The 11,562-nt window shown below is 45.2% G+C and overlaps 1 protein-coding gene across 2 annotated transcripts in view; it reads right to left on the minus strand.

The window, feature by feature from the left end:
- The window catches only part of ELF1 (E74 like ETS transcription factor 1), a 93,374-nt gene extending 81,857 nt beyond the window's left edge, over nt 1–11,517 (minus strand). The window contains exons 1-2 of one of the 2 annotated variants that reach the window (XM_049815853.1): nt 11,427–11,515; nt 5,937–6,033 (exon numbers count right to left, since the gene is read on the minus strand). The gene's annotated coding sequence lies outside the window, so the exon portion shown is untranslated. Of the gene's footprint in view, nt 1–5,936; nt 6,034–11,426 lie in introns of both variants that reach the window. The other variant, XM_049815855.1, reaches the window with a different exon arrangement.
- Between the last annotated feature and the right edge of the window lie 45 nt (nt 11,518–11,562).

Genomic DNA, 11,562 nt, shown 5'->3' on the forward strand with positions numbered 1-11,562 from the left:
CTAAGCTGTAACTACAGAGGATTGCTCTCGACATTATTTGGCAGCAGTGTTCAGATTTGAGTCCATTTTTCTCACAGTTAGTAAAATCTAACACTTTGTTCTTAAGAAGGACACAAAAAAATCTTTCAGTAAACAAATGTCCACACACTAAGCTGGGTGAGAGGAATTTAAATTTCCCACTATGGGTAATGAATTCAACTCAACATTCTGTAAGCACTGATCTAGCTCCCAGTTATTCTATAGTAGTTTAAATTATTGCAATTTTATCAGCAGGACTATTTCTTCTGCATCTCATTTCCCTGGCTCATATCCTTACAGTTAGAAGAAAACTACTTTGGATCTACCTTCTTCTATTTCCTTCCCTCTCTAATTTGTTTTACTTTATTTTCTTTCATTCCCAGCTCCATTCCCACTTTTTCAGGCATATGAATGAACATTCAAGACACATTTTGGAATAAAGATGGAACAATTTGATTGTGGTGGCTCCACAGAGCAAAAGCATGGAGACAGCTGGTTTTAAGCCACCCAAGCTGTGACCATGTTCCAGTCAGAATCCACGTACAATTGTCATCTCCTCCCCTGCTTATCTGGAACTGGTAAGTAATATATTTTTCTGGCAGATAAAACAAGTAATCCCAAGAAAGGATTTTCCCTGGAATGGTGAAAAACCACCGTTATGATTTTTATTTCTACTTGTCTTCAGTTTGCTAACAAATTGAAAGACATGATTTAGAAACCTGACTGGATAAGAAAGAGGGAGCACACATACAAAAAAGTGACAGTGTTCATAAAGCCACTTTCTCACATCAGTCCTCCAATTTCTTTAACACAGTATCCAAATCTAGTGGTTTTCCTAGTACTTCCCATTTAGAATAGCTTCCTCTGCTAAAAGGCATTCTGCAAACATGAACGCAGTGCTATACAAAAGAACCACAATTATGCATTTTCTCCCTTAAACCACACCTGCACAAATACTGTGCCTATTGAAACACCTATAAGAAGACTGACAATAAAATATACAGAATGGAAGCTTAAATCTAAACATGTATGTAACAGAGCCTTCTCTACCTCAAAAAAAAAAAAAGAAAAAAAGAAAAAAAGAAAAAAAAAGGCAGTGGGTTGATATGGTTGTCCACCACATGTCATAAACCAGAAGTTCCAATGAACTATGCAATGTCTAACTATATTTAATGTCGCTACCTGTCTTGACATCAATCTGAAACAAGAAAAGGGAGAATGCATGAGCCCTAGAGGATTAGAGAATTGAGAAAAATAAGTAATATTCTCAACAGGTATTGAGGCAAATACATAAGACTGGAAACCTAGTCCCAGTCTTAAAGTATGTGAAGAGGTACACAGTATTTAGCACTAATTCTCCACAATAAAGGCAATTCTCTCTATAACTACCTTTTTTTCTTCAGGAAAACATGAAATGAGTTGCTGCTAGTCACACAGTAATGATAAAACAGAGACTACAAAACCCCATTTCTGATGCAGTTTTTATTTCAGAGGGACAAAACACATCATCTACAGAAGTTAACATATTGGTTTTCTCACAGAAAACACACAAGAGATCTCTTAAGCAAAAACCATCCTGAAAATGTGCTGTGACCATTCAGCTGTCTGACCTCTGTTTCAGACCGCTCCAGAAACGACGTCCAGAGGCAAAAAGCAAGTAGCTAGATCAGACTTCAATGTATTTGCAGTAATTCACCTCGGATGAGGTTCATAATGACACAATCACCCTCTTGCCTCCCGAAAGAGTACAATAATGATAAAAGTATACCAGTAAATTTGATCACAAGGACATGAAAACTATCTAACGTCAATAGATGTGCCCTGGAAAATTTTCACAAACAGTCATTTGCCAAGAATATAAAAGTATATTTCTGGCTCTCACCATCTTGGCTGCAGTACATTTATGATCAGAAACCAGTTCATTCGTTCATTAAAATATTACACCTGTAATGGTTGAAAAGTTTTACTAGACCATGTTAACATTTGAAAACTTAATTTGAAACAGCCTTAGTAAAATTTTTACAAACCCTAAAGACTAAATCTGTTAACCCATAAAATTTGTTCAACTAGGAAAACCTAAAAAAAAAACCCCAAAGGTTTGTTTTGGATGGCTCAAGATGAAGGTTTCACTTGAAAAGGCAGCCAGTGGAAGAGAGCTGCACAGACCACAAAGATACTCAAACACGCAAGAAAAAAGCTCAGCACTGCTACTTCAGTGGAGATAAGCAGGTTCTGGGGGACCTATTCTCTGCTCACAATTACATGTAGGTATAATTCCCGTCTCCCAGGAGGAAACATAAAAGTAAAACGCTGGCACAAGTCTGCCAGCACAAGGCTGGAGAAAGGTTTACAGTTCAATAGACTGCAGACACATCTCGTTTCCATTATCTCCATTAACACGCCACTAATTTCCTCAACCCACGCCTCAGCAGCTTCTCAGTACAGTTACCAGAACCTGCCTCACCTTTGCCACCTAAGCTCCCCAGTCCATTTGGACTGAAATAAATCTACTGTTTAAACCGCATAAGTTAGGCAAAATCATTTTGGCAGAAACAGAAGTGTTCCTGTGCTCAGCTGGCAGGTCAGGGGGACAGTAAATGCTGGCAGAAGGTAAGTGACAAGCTGCTGGGGTGGTGGGGTGACTGATGGAGAAGAGAGGTAGCCATCACAGCCACGGGCATGGAGACCAAGCAGCCTGTACTTCTTACACATGCCACAGCCCTGTTCCTCCTTGGGATGCCCGTGCAAACCTCCACTTCCAGTGATGGTGTGAAAAAGCCGATGCCTTTAACCTGCACAGCTGTCCCTCGGACCCAACATTTTATTTAGAAGATGACTGTCTGCAGTTGGGATCCATATCAATTAAATGTCAGCCATTTCATTAGATGGTGCTGTCTGGCACATGCAAGGGGGGACATGCAGAGAGAGCAAGAAAAAGCACTGTGCAAGAACTGCCTGAAGGTGTTTGGAGAAATTACTGCTAGAAATATTCAAGCACTGGACTTTCTTCTGGAGCTTGGTAGCAGCTTCATTTCTGTTGCATTCATCTGCAACCCAGGAACCACAAAGGGAGGGAGGAGGCCCAGGGTCCAGGCCAAGAAGTTGGAGCTCTCTGTCTGTCACTGTCATTTCACTCAGCACAAATGGCTGCATGAAGACAAGGAACAGTCTTCCTTAGGCTCGAGGGGAAACATATTTTAATGCATGAATTAAATCAGTCATCTGTACTTAGTTACTCAGTCTGCACATTTTTTATGTTTAATAGATCAGTTGATCTCCCCCAAAATAATGAAGTTTCAGAAACTGCATTGGACTATGCTCTTTTCCTAGAGATTTATTGTTCCTTAGGTAGCACATTATTATCATGACATGTTGATCAGTCAGTGTACCTACAGCAGTATATGAACACTAAGTACTGTCGCCATACTTTTTTCTGACTAGTCTTGCTGTCCTTTTACCCACAATACCACTTCCCCTGTCAGTTATCTTAAAGAAAATAGCAAATCCTATGCCTCAGGGCAGCATAACCTCCTCACCTCTTCAATAGTTTAAACGGGTGACAAAGTGCACTCTTCCAGTTTCCCTCAAAACAAATGCATCTCCTGTAATTCTCTTGATCAATGTCAGACCTTGATCAATATGAGACCCTGCAATTTCTCACTGAACTTCCCCACTTAACAAAATTAGAAAGCAGAGAACAGATGCCAGGATGCTGTTCAATCCCCCCTTGCCCAAAAAAGGTCTCTGAAGGTCTGCAGCAAGTTGCAGAATCCTACAGCTTTCTCACCAGCAGTTCCACTTCTCAACCACCAGCTCGTGTCCCCCCCTGAAGAGCCTAAGCAGACCCCAAAAGCATCCGATACACACTTAACGCACAAGCTGAGCTGCTGGAAATGACACAGCGGCAGTGTCCCTCCAAGCAGCAGCAGATGTTGAAACAGAAGCTGCAGCAGCAGATCCTGTGTGAGCAACCTTCTGCCAGGACTTAGAGCGTGCTCGGTTTCCTACCTGAATACATGACACATAAACGAGTCACAGAACAAGGTCAAGCAAGCTGAAACACCTCATTAAATTTCGCTGATGCCTGTATCACCAGGTACTTCAGACACTGTAACTGCTTAACGTCACTATTACATTAATGGAGGAAAACAGACCAGAACATCACACTGCCTAGAGCACGCGGATGAATCTGAAATAGCAGGTTTTAACAAGAAAAAAGATATTTCTGTATACACACATAAATAAAAGAAGGAAATTAAACTAATTCTGGGGAGCAGGCAAAATTACCTTTTCACTGGCCACAGATGTGCTGGATTAGGGACTACATGGGAAGTTTGCACACATACAGCAGGTACAGAATAATACATTCGATAAAAACACCTAACTCTTGACTATCCTGATTATAGTTATGTTTGCCACTGGTGAAGGGGTAAACCAAACCTGGCAGATAACACAGTCCTACTACTATTTCTAGCCTTCGTTAATTTGGTTGTCTGGGTGCATAATTATCCTACAAACACACAATATGTGCTGTTAGGCATACAGTCAGTCAGTTTTATAGCTCAGCTATTTAATAGTATTATGTTCAAATTTGATATGCCCCTGAGATGGACATAGGTCACTTAATAAAATTTTAATCTCAGACTAAAACAGTTTCACTTCACAGCCAGCAAGGGAGTTAAAACTGACTAAATATGACGAACACAGTAGGATGTCACAAGGTGGCAAACTACAACCCCTGACTGCACTTTCAAAGCAAACATCATGTGGCGATACTCATTAGCACCCCCATATCAACCCAAGTTTCATCTAACTACTGGAACATTAAAATAGGATTCAAAATTTACTGTTGATTCTTTGATTTTGCCATTTTCTGAGAAGAAATTATTCAGTAACCTAACTAAAGCTCTTAAAAACTGAAAACATCCAATGCGATTAGTACTTTGTTAGTTAGTTGGATCAGGTACCTCCTAGAAATCAATAGTGCATTATCATTAACTCCAATGAACATAGCAATAGGCATATGGGCCAAACCCCAGAAGGCTGTACTGTCATTATTTTCTCAAACATGCATATCTCAATGAGGCAGCTGAGGAAAGTGTTTTTAGAAATCACGTTTGAGAGGAGTACTTTAGTGCTTAAGTATTTCCAAGTAAGCGGAAATACTCATACGCATATTTTTGAGAAGTCTAGAGATACAGATTTACAAGAACTTAGGCTCCTCAAGTTTCAGTTCTTCTCAACAGGAAAATGTCCAGCAATGTCATCATGTATAGAAAATGCAATTTGTTACCTTAAAACACTCATACAATATTTTAAAGTGGGAGTGGAAAAGCCCAAATCAAAACCACTGTGTGAAATCTTGAACATCAGACCCTGGTATTCTTTTGCACACCGTTTAAAAAAAGAATGAACTATGGAATTATAAAACATGTTCTCATAACTATCTAGGCTCAAGTGCCATTCCCAGGCCAAATTAACCCTTCAGCTTTACTGTAAAGCTGCCTGAAAAGGTGCACTGCAGGTAATGCTTCAACTTGATTCAAGCAGTCAGTCAGGTAATACTTCAACTTGATTCGAGCAGTCAGTCATGTGTTTCAGGTTACAAAATCATTTCACTGCCATAACTTCTGTTGTTTTAGTGACTGCCAGGGGTGCTACGCTGCCAAGCCATACGCACGCGTGCCCACGTCCCTGTCTCTGGTGTCTCCTCGCAGCAGGAGATCTGGTGGCAGGAGAGACATGCCCAAAGGACAGAGAGGTGGTTAAGGGGAGAACAGGCTTGCAGGTACTGCAAGCCCTCAGCGGCTGACTTCTGAACGGCAAGCAACATCCTTTCCTATCTAATGGCAGGGGAAGTTTCCTCATCCCTGAATATAGCTGTCAGTATCCTGAGCAAAGCAAGACAGTACACCAACCTGGGGATATGAGGGGACTCTGTACTGATAGAGAGCAGCAAGTGAAGAAGGTGAGTATCCGATATCCTGTCTCCAGTTGCCACCAGATGTTGATGCTCTGGAGGAAAGTACACAATAATTAGTCATAATCCCAGAAGTCAAATTAGGTACCAAGAAAAAATGGTGCTCCTGACCCAAGAGAAAACCAGCCAAGTTCTGAAGCATGACATTGTATTATAATCTTGTCCAAGGTAGCAACATGTGCTACAATACACAGAAAGCGCTACAAATAATCTTGTTTTCTCAATCTAGGGAAGAACGCAGGTGAACAGAAGCACAGTCCTTCCCCCTTCTACATGCGCTGGAACCAAGCCAAAGCACATCTTTGAGAAGGAAACCCCACCTCACTTTGAACACTCCCAGCAACAGCAAATCCCTTACAGTGTGTTATTGCCCTTGTTGCTGCTTACTATTTAAAGGTACACCATACCTAACTTCACATCCTGGACACTGGATGTCTCAGTAGGGCCAAGTAAATACCATGTATTTTCCTTACACATATGTACAGTATATACGGGCATCATTTTCCCTCAGTCTCTTCAGAGCCGAATAAACTCTGTGCACCCTGCATTATGAAGCCTGGTTTCCAAACCCTGGATCATTTTTGCCACTGTGCTCTTACTAATATTTCACATCCTTCCTCACGTGTGAGCAGCAAAACCAGACACAGAATTCCCGTGATCTTACTAATGCCACGTACGTTCCTATTTCTGTGCAATATTTATATTGCTATACAGCCAAAGACCGCGCTTCAGTCGTTGCATTACAATGAAAACCCCTGTTGAGATGATTCTCCCCACAAATTCTTAAGCCTTCTTTCAAATCACCAATTCGAAGAATCTCCTATCCTGCTGGCGTAACTGCATTGCTGGTTCCTTTGTATGTGGCTGCATGAAAAATGCCTTCTGCCGGACACTGACCATTTAAAAAAACGATTTGGAGTACACCGTACTAGTAACTTGTTCCACACGGGCACAAACCTGCATGTTATCTATTGGTAACAACGAGATACCACCACAAAAACTATGAATATAATGATATTAAACAGCCTTACACCAAGATCCAGCCCCCAGGGGACCCCACAAGAAACAGCTGCACTCCCATAGAAGAAAGGCACGCCTAAGTTCCTCTCTAAAGGAAGAAAGATTTATGAAGCAACTTTGCCAATGTTTGTGGTATTTATTCCACAGTGACTCCATGGCACAATTGTTTTAAACTCACACTTCACTGCAGAGTTAATAGATATATCAGGGACACAATATAGGGTGAGTCTCCTACAATAGAACAGTTGATGAATAGCTGAGGAATTTGGGAGATGTGGTTTTTTACAATTCAAAACACTGGGAAGCAATTTGCTCTAGTTCTACAATTCTCTGTAAATTGGTCTTCAACAATTGTTAAGTCATTCTGAAAGATTCAGAACAAGTAGGCCCCCGCTTGTCATTTATTTCAGAGGCTCCACTTTAAAGTTTTCAATTTTTCAGCCAGGAAAACAACAATGAATAATGTGAGTAAGGAAAAGCATTCACGATTAACCAAAGAGTTTTAGGTTCGATTCTCTATTAAAAAAAAAAATTAGAATCAAGTAGCTGCCAGTTAGTTAACCGGGTAACCTATTAATTAATATTATAATTCAGCAGTGTATTTCCATGTACATAAACGTATACACAGTATTGATGAAGCTCGTAGCACCGCCTGTTAGGCGGTTGCTGAACACTTCCAATGCAAGATGCTGCTTCCAGCTGCTTGTAACTTGGCCAGACTTTGACTGTTTGGGTTGAAATTTTCCAAGTTCAATGTCTGCCTCAGGCTAAATTTTGTTCCATGTGTTGTAGAGGTTACCTCTGAGCAGTGGGTGCAGAAAGAGGCAGACTGCAATTAGAAGAACTCAGCCAAAATACTTCAACTCTTTTCAGAACAAGATCAGGGAAAATGCTGTCTTTCAGTGTTAACAGAAATCTCTGGCAAACTTGGAAGGCTATAGTGCCCTTCCAGCTCTTGGTAACAGATCTGAAATCTGCCATGAGACGCTATACTGGAGGTGCTCCTTTTGCTACCACCATGAAAAATCCACCTGCATTTGGTCAAACGTCCAAAGATGAATTGCACTTTGTGCATTTTCAAGTAGGTATTTGCTAGGCCACGTCCACATTCTTCTCAACTCCTCATGCTGATCAGATGACACAGGCCAACCCCAAGGCAATAAGCAACTTCTCCCCCAGCACCCGTGCAGGACAGGGCTGCAGCTTAAGTAACCGTGCGCTCTCCACGTAAGGGCTGGTGGAGGCCACGACAGCACCAGGTACTTGGGACAGCAGCAGGAGTCCTGCTCCTCCTTGCCCTTTCCCTGCCCCATCCTACCGGTCTTCACAGTGACACAGACCACAACCACGACCTCCCACTGCTGGTTATCCTCAACAGTGAGCTCAGACAGCAGAGTCCCAGGCATTACATTAGGAATCTAGCTGATGAAGGATGGTGACACGAGTACGCTACCCTAGGCTGCCTATCTGCTTTGCTCTTTTCCTAAGGGGAAGAAAACTTAGGAAATTACACACAAAAAGCAGTAGTAAAAATGTGATTAACACGGCAGAATTTAGGAATTATTAGAACTAAGTGGCCTACGGTAATTAAAACCATCTCCTAGTGCTTATATGCATGGAGGTCAGTCTCTAATTGCAACTGACCTGGTCACATTTTTTTCCCCATAGAAGCTTTACTATAATTAACACACAAATTCCTCTTTTTGCCCTTGTTCTCTAGAGCATCACTACACACGTTCAATCACAGAGGGAATTATTTCTTTTCTCCCAGGTTCTTTTATGATTCTCATCACTACAGCAATCCATAAGGTAAAGGATACCGTTATCCACGTTTTCTTAAGGATGGGAAACTAAGATATGAAAAGACTAAAGCAAAAAGCTACGGACACTGATCGAGCAACTCTGACACTCAAGACTTGTATTTCTAGCATGCTTAGACCCACAAAACATCTTCTGTACATCAACAGCAAACAGCCCTTGGCTTTTGTTCCAGATGGACAAGTTCAGGATAACTACAGGGCAGATCCCAGAGACTCAGGCCAAGCACCCAGCAAACTCAACAGCTCATGTGTGAAAACCTTTATGTTTTACGTGGAAATCCTATGGCCAAGGCAGGGGCTGCAAAATCCAATTCTCCAGCCATCTCAGGCATGAAACTGCCTCTCCCTCTGTATATAATCACCTGCCTCGTTCACATTACCTCTTCTCACGGCTGCCCAGCCGAGGACCTGCTACACCTTGGCAGACGCACCTCTGGTTCATCACCCGAGCTGACCGGGAAGGACGGTGGCGGATCACGTCACGACAGACACCATCACTGCACACAGGCCCAGGGCGGCCAGATGAGCCTGGCATTTTTACAGCTCCGAGCAGTTTGCTTTGCAAACTTACCGACAGGGTCAGGCTGGGCAGAGAGGTAGTAAATGTATAGAATATAGAGCATATAGAGATCAGCTACATCCACTGGGTGGCAGGCACGTTTCGCAGGACCCAGATACGTGAATATACAGAGGTATACAAACGAAACCTATCTTAAACACTGTGGTTGTTCCCCATCTCAGAAGCAGCAATTGAAGAGACACAGTGAAAAAAAAAATAATTAAAGAAATCTCACAGAGCAAAGTTAACATATACCAGCTTCTTGTCCGCAGGGCTGAAGCATTCAAACTGTCCTGGCACTCGAGGGTCAGACACGGGTGCCCCACGTCACTTCTGTGGGTGGGTGCCCTAACGCGAGGTGGCAGGGACCTTGCGAGAGTCTTCAGAGAGTCCCTGCTGCACTAATTAACGTGTAAAGAACAAAGCCTGCAGAGACAAAGCCTTTAAACTCTTCCCCAATTTTGTTAAATTGGAGGGGCGGGGGGGGGGGGGATTTTTTTGGATTTAACAGCTGTAAATGTGCCCATGTGCGTAAGCAGCTAAGTTTTAAAGTTCAGAGAAACATAAAAAGCCAGTATTTTCCACGGATTTCCACTTAGCATCTAAGCAGAAACATTTCAAAATTTGCTTAGAAGATGTTTCTGTAGAAGAGGCCGTCGACCAAATTTCAACCCAGTGCATATTTTTATAACCAAGTTGTAAACTACATAAAAACTACACTTATAATGGAAATGCTGACAAATGCATAACTACTGCAGTTAGCTATGACAGTCTGACCACAACTCCTCCTTCAGGAAAAAGCAACATTAACTCCCCCCCCCCCCCCTCCTCCTCCTTTTTAAGCAAGCTGGGGCCGGGGGTGCCTGGTACGTACGGGTACCTCTGTCTTACCCTTTTATTATGGATTTAAGCTCTTCTTATTCCACTTATTTCCCACACGCTGAACGAGCCCCCCCCCTCGTTTTTACCATAAACAACCAGAGGGCCTCTTAAATCCATGACTCACTCCGCAGGCTTCTCCTCCACCCTTGTGCGTGACTACAGCGAAAAGGTTGCCAGCTGTAGTCGGCGAATTAACATTTTTTTTTTTTTTTTTTTTTTTTTTTTCGCGGCACCGTCGGGACAGAAGTCACACAGCGCTGTGGCGGGAGGGGTGTGTGTGGAACACAACCCCGGTACGAGTTTTATTGGGGGGGGGGGTGGGGGGGAGCAGCCGAGGAAGGGTTTCACCGGCCACGCGGAGGCACGAACACCACCCCACCCCCCGGGGCGACAACGTGTCGTGTCGGGACCGACGGTCTGCGACCCTGTCGTGTGTGTCGCCGTCCTCTCTTTCTCCCCCCCCCCCTCTTTCCCCGGCCGCCACGTCCCGCAGCGGCGCCGGCCCTTGGCCCTCAGCCCCGGCCCCCTTCCCCCCCCCCCCCCCCACCGCCGCCGCCTCAGGCGAGCAAGCGAGCGCGCGCCGCGGCCTCCCCGCGCAGGGGCGCGCCGCCAACCGTCCCGCGCGCGCGCGCGCGCGCTCTCGCTCGCTTCCCGTCCCCCCCCCTCGCCCCCCCGCTCCGGTAACGCGGAGCCGCCGCTGTCCCACCACCACGACGGCGGTGTGAGGAGGAGGAGGAGGAGGAAGACACGAAGTCGGCACGCAGGACCCCCCACCACCACCCACGCACCCCCCCTCCCCACACACACACACACACACACGCGCTGCCTGAACTCCTCAGAAAGTTTGGCAGGCGTGTCCGGCGGGACGAGGCGCCGCTGGTCCCGGCCCGAAGGCGCCGCACCGGGGCCCGCCGCCTCCCGCAGCCCCTTCACACACACACACCCCCACACCCCGCCGCCTCCCGTCTCCCGCAGCAGCGGCGGGACAGGGAACAGCCCGGCACGGGGGTGCTGCTGGTGGCGGGGCTCGAACCCGCGGACCCTCGCCCACTGCCGACGGGGAACGGGGAGCCTCCCCGTCCGCCCCCCCCTCCCCTCCCCTCCCCGAGCGCTGGGCTCGCCGCAACCTGCGGGCAGCGGCACTCACCGAGCGGCGGCGGCGGCTCCCTCCTCTCCCTCTCCCTCTCGGAGCGGCTCCCCGCAGAGCGCTGGCCTTCTCCCGGGGGCGGGGGGAAGGCAGGAGGTGGGGAAGGGCGGGGGAGGAGGAGAGCGCGAATTGAACC

Source organism: Accipiter gentilis, chromosome 13, assembly GCF_929443795.1.
Source record: "Accipiter gentilis chromosome 13, bAccGen1.1, whole genome shotgun sequence".
NCBI classification, from domain to species: Eukaryota; Metazoa; Chordata; class Aves; order Accipitriformes; family Accipitridae; genus Astur; species Astur gentilis.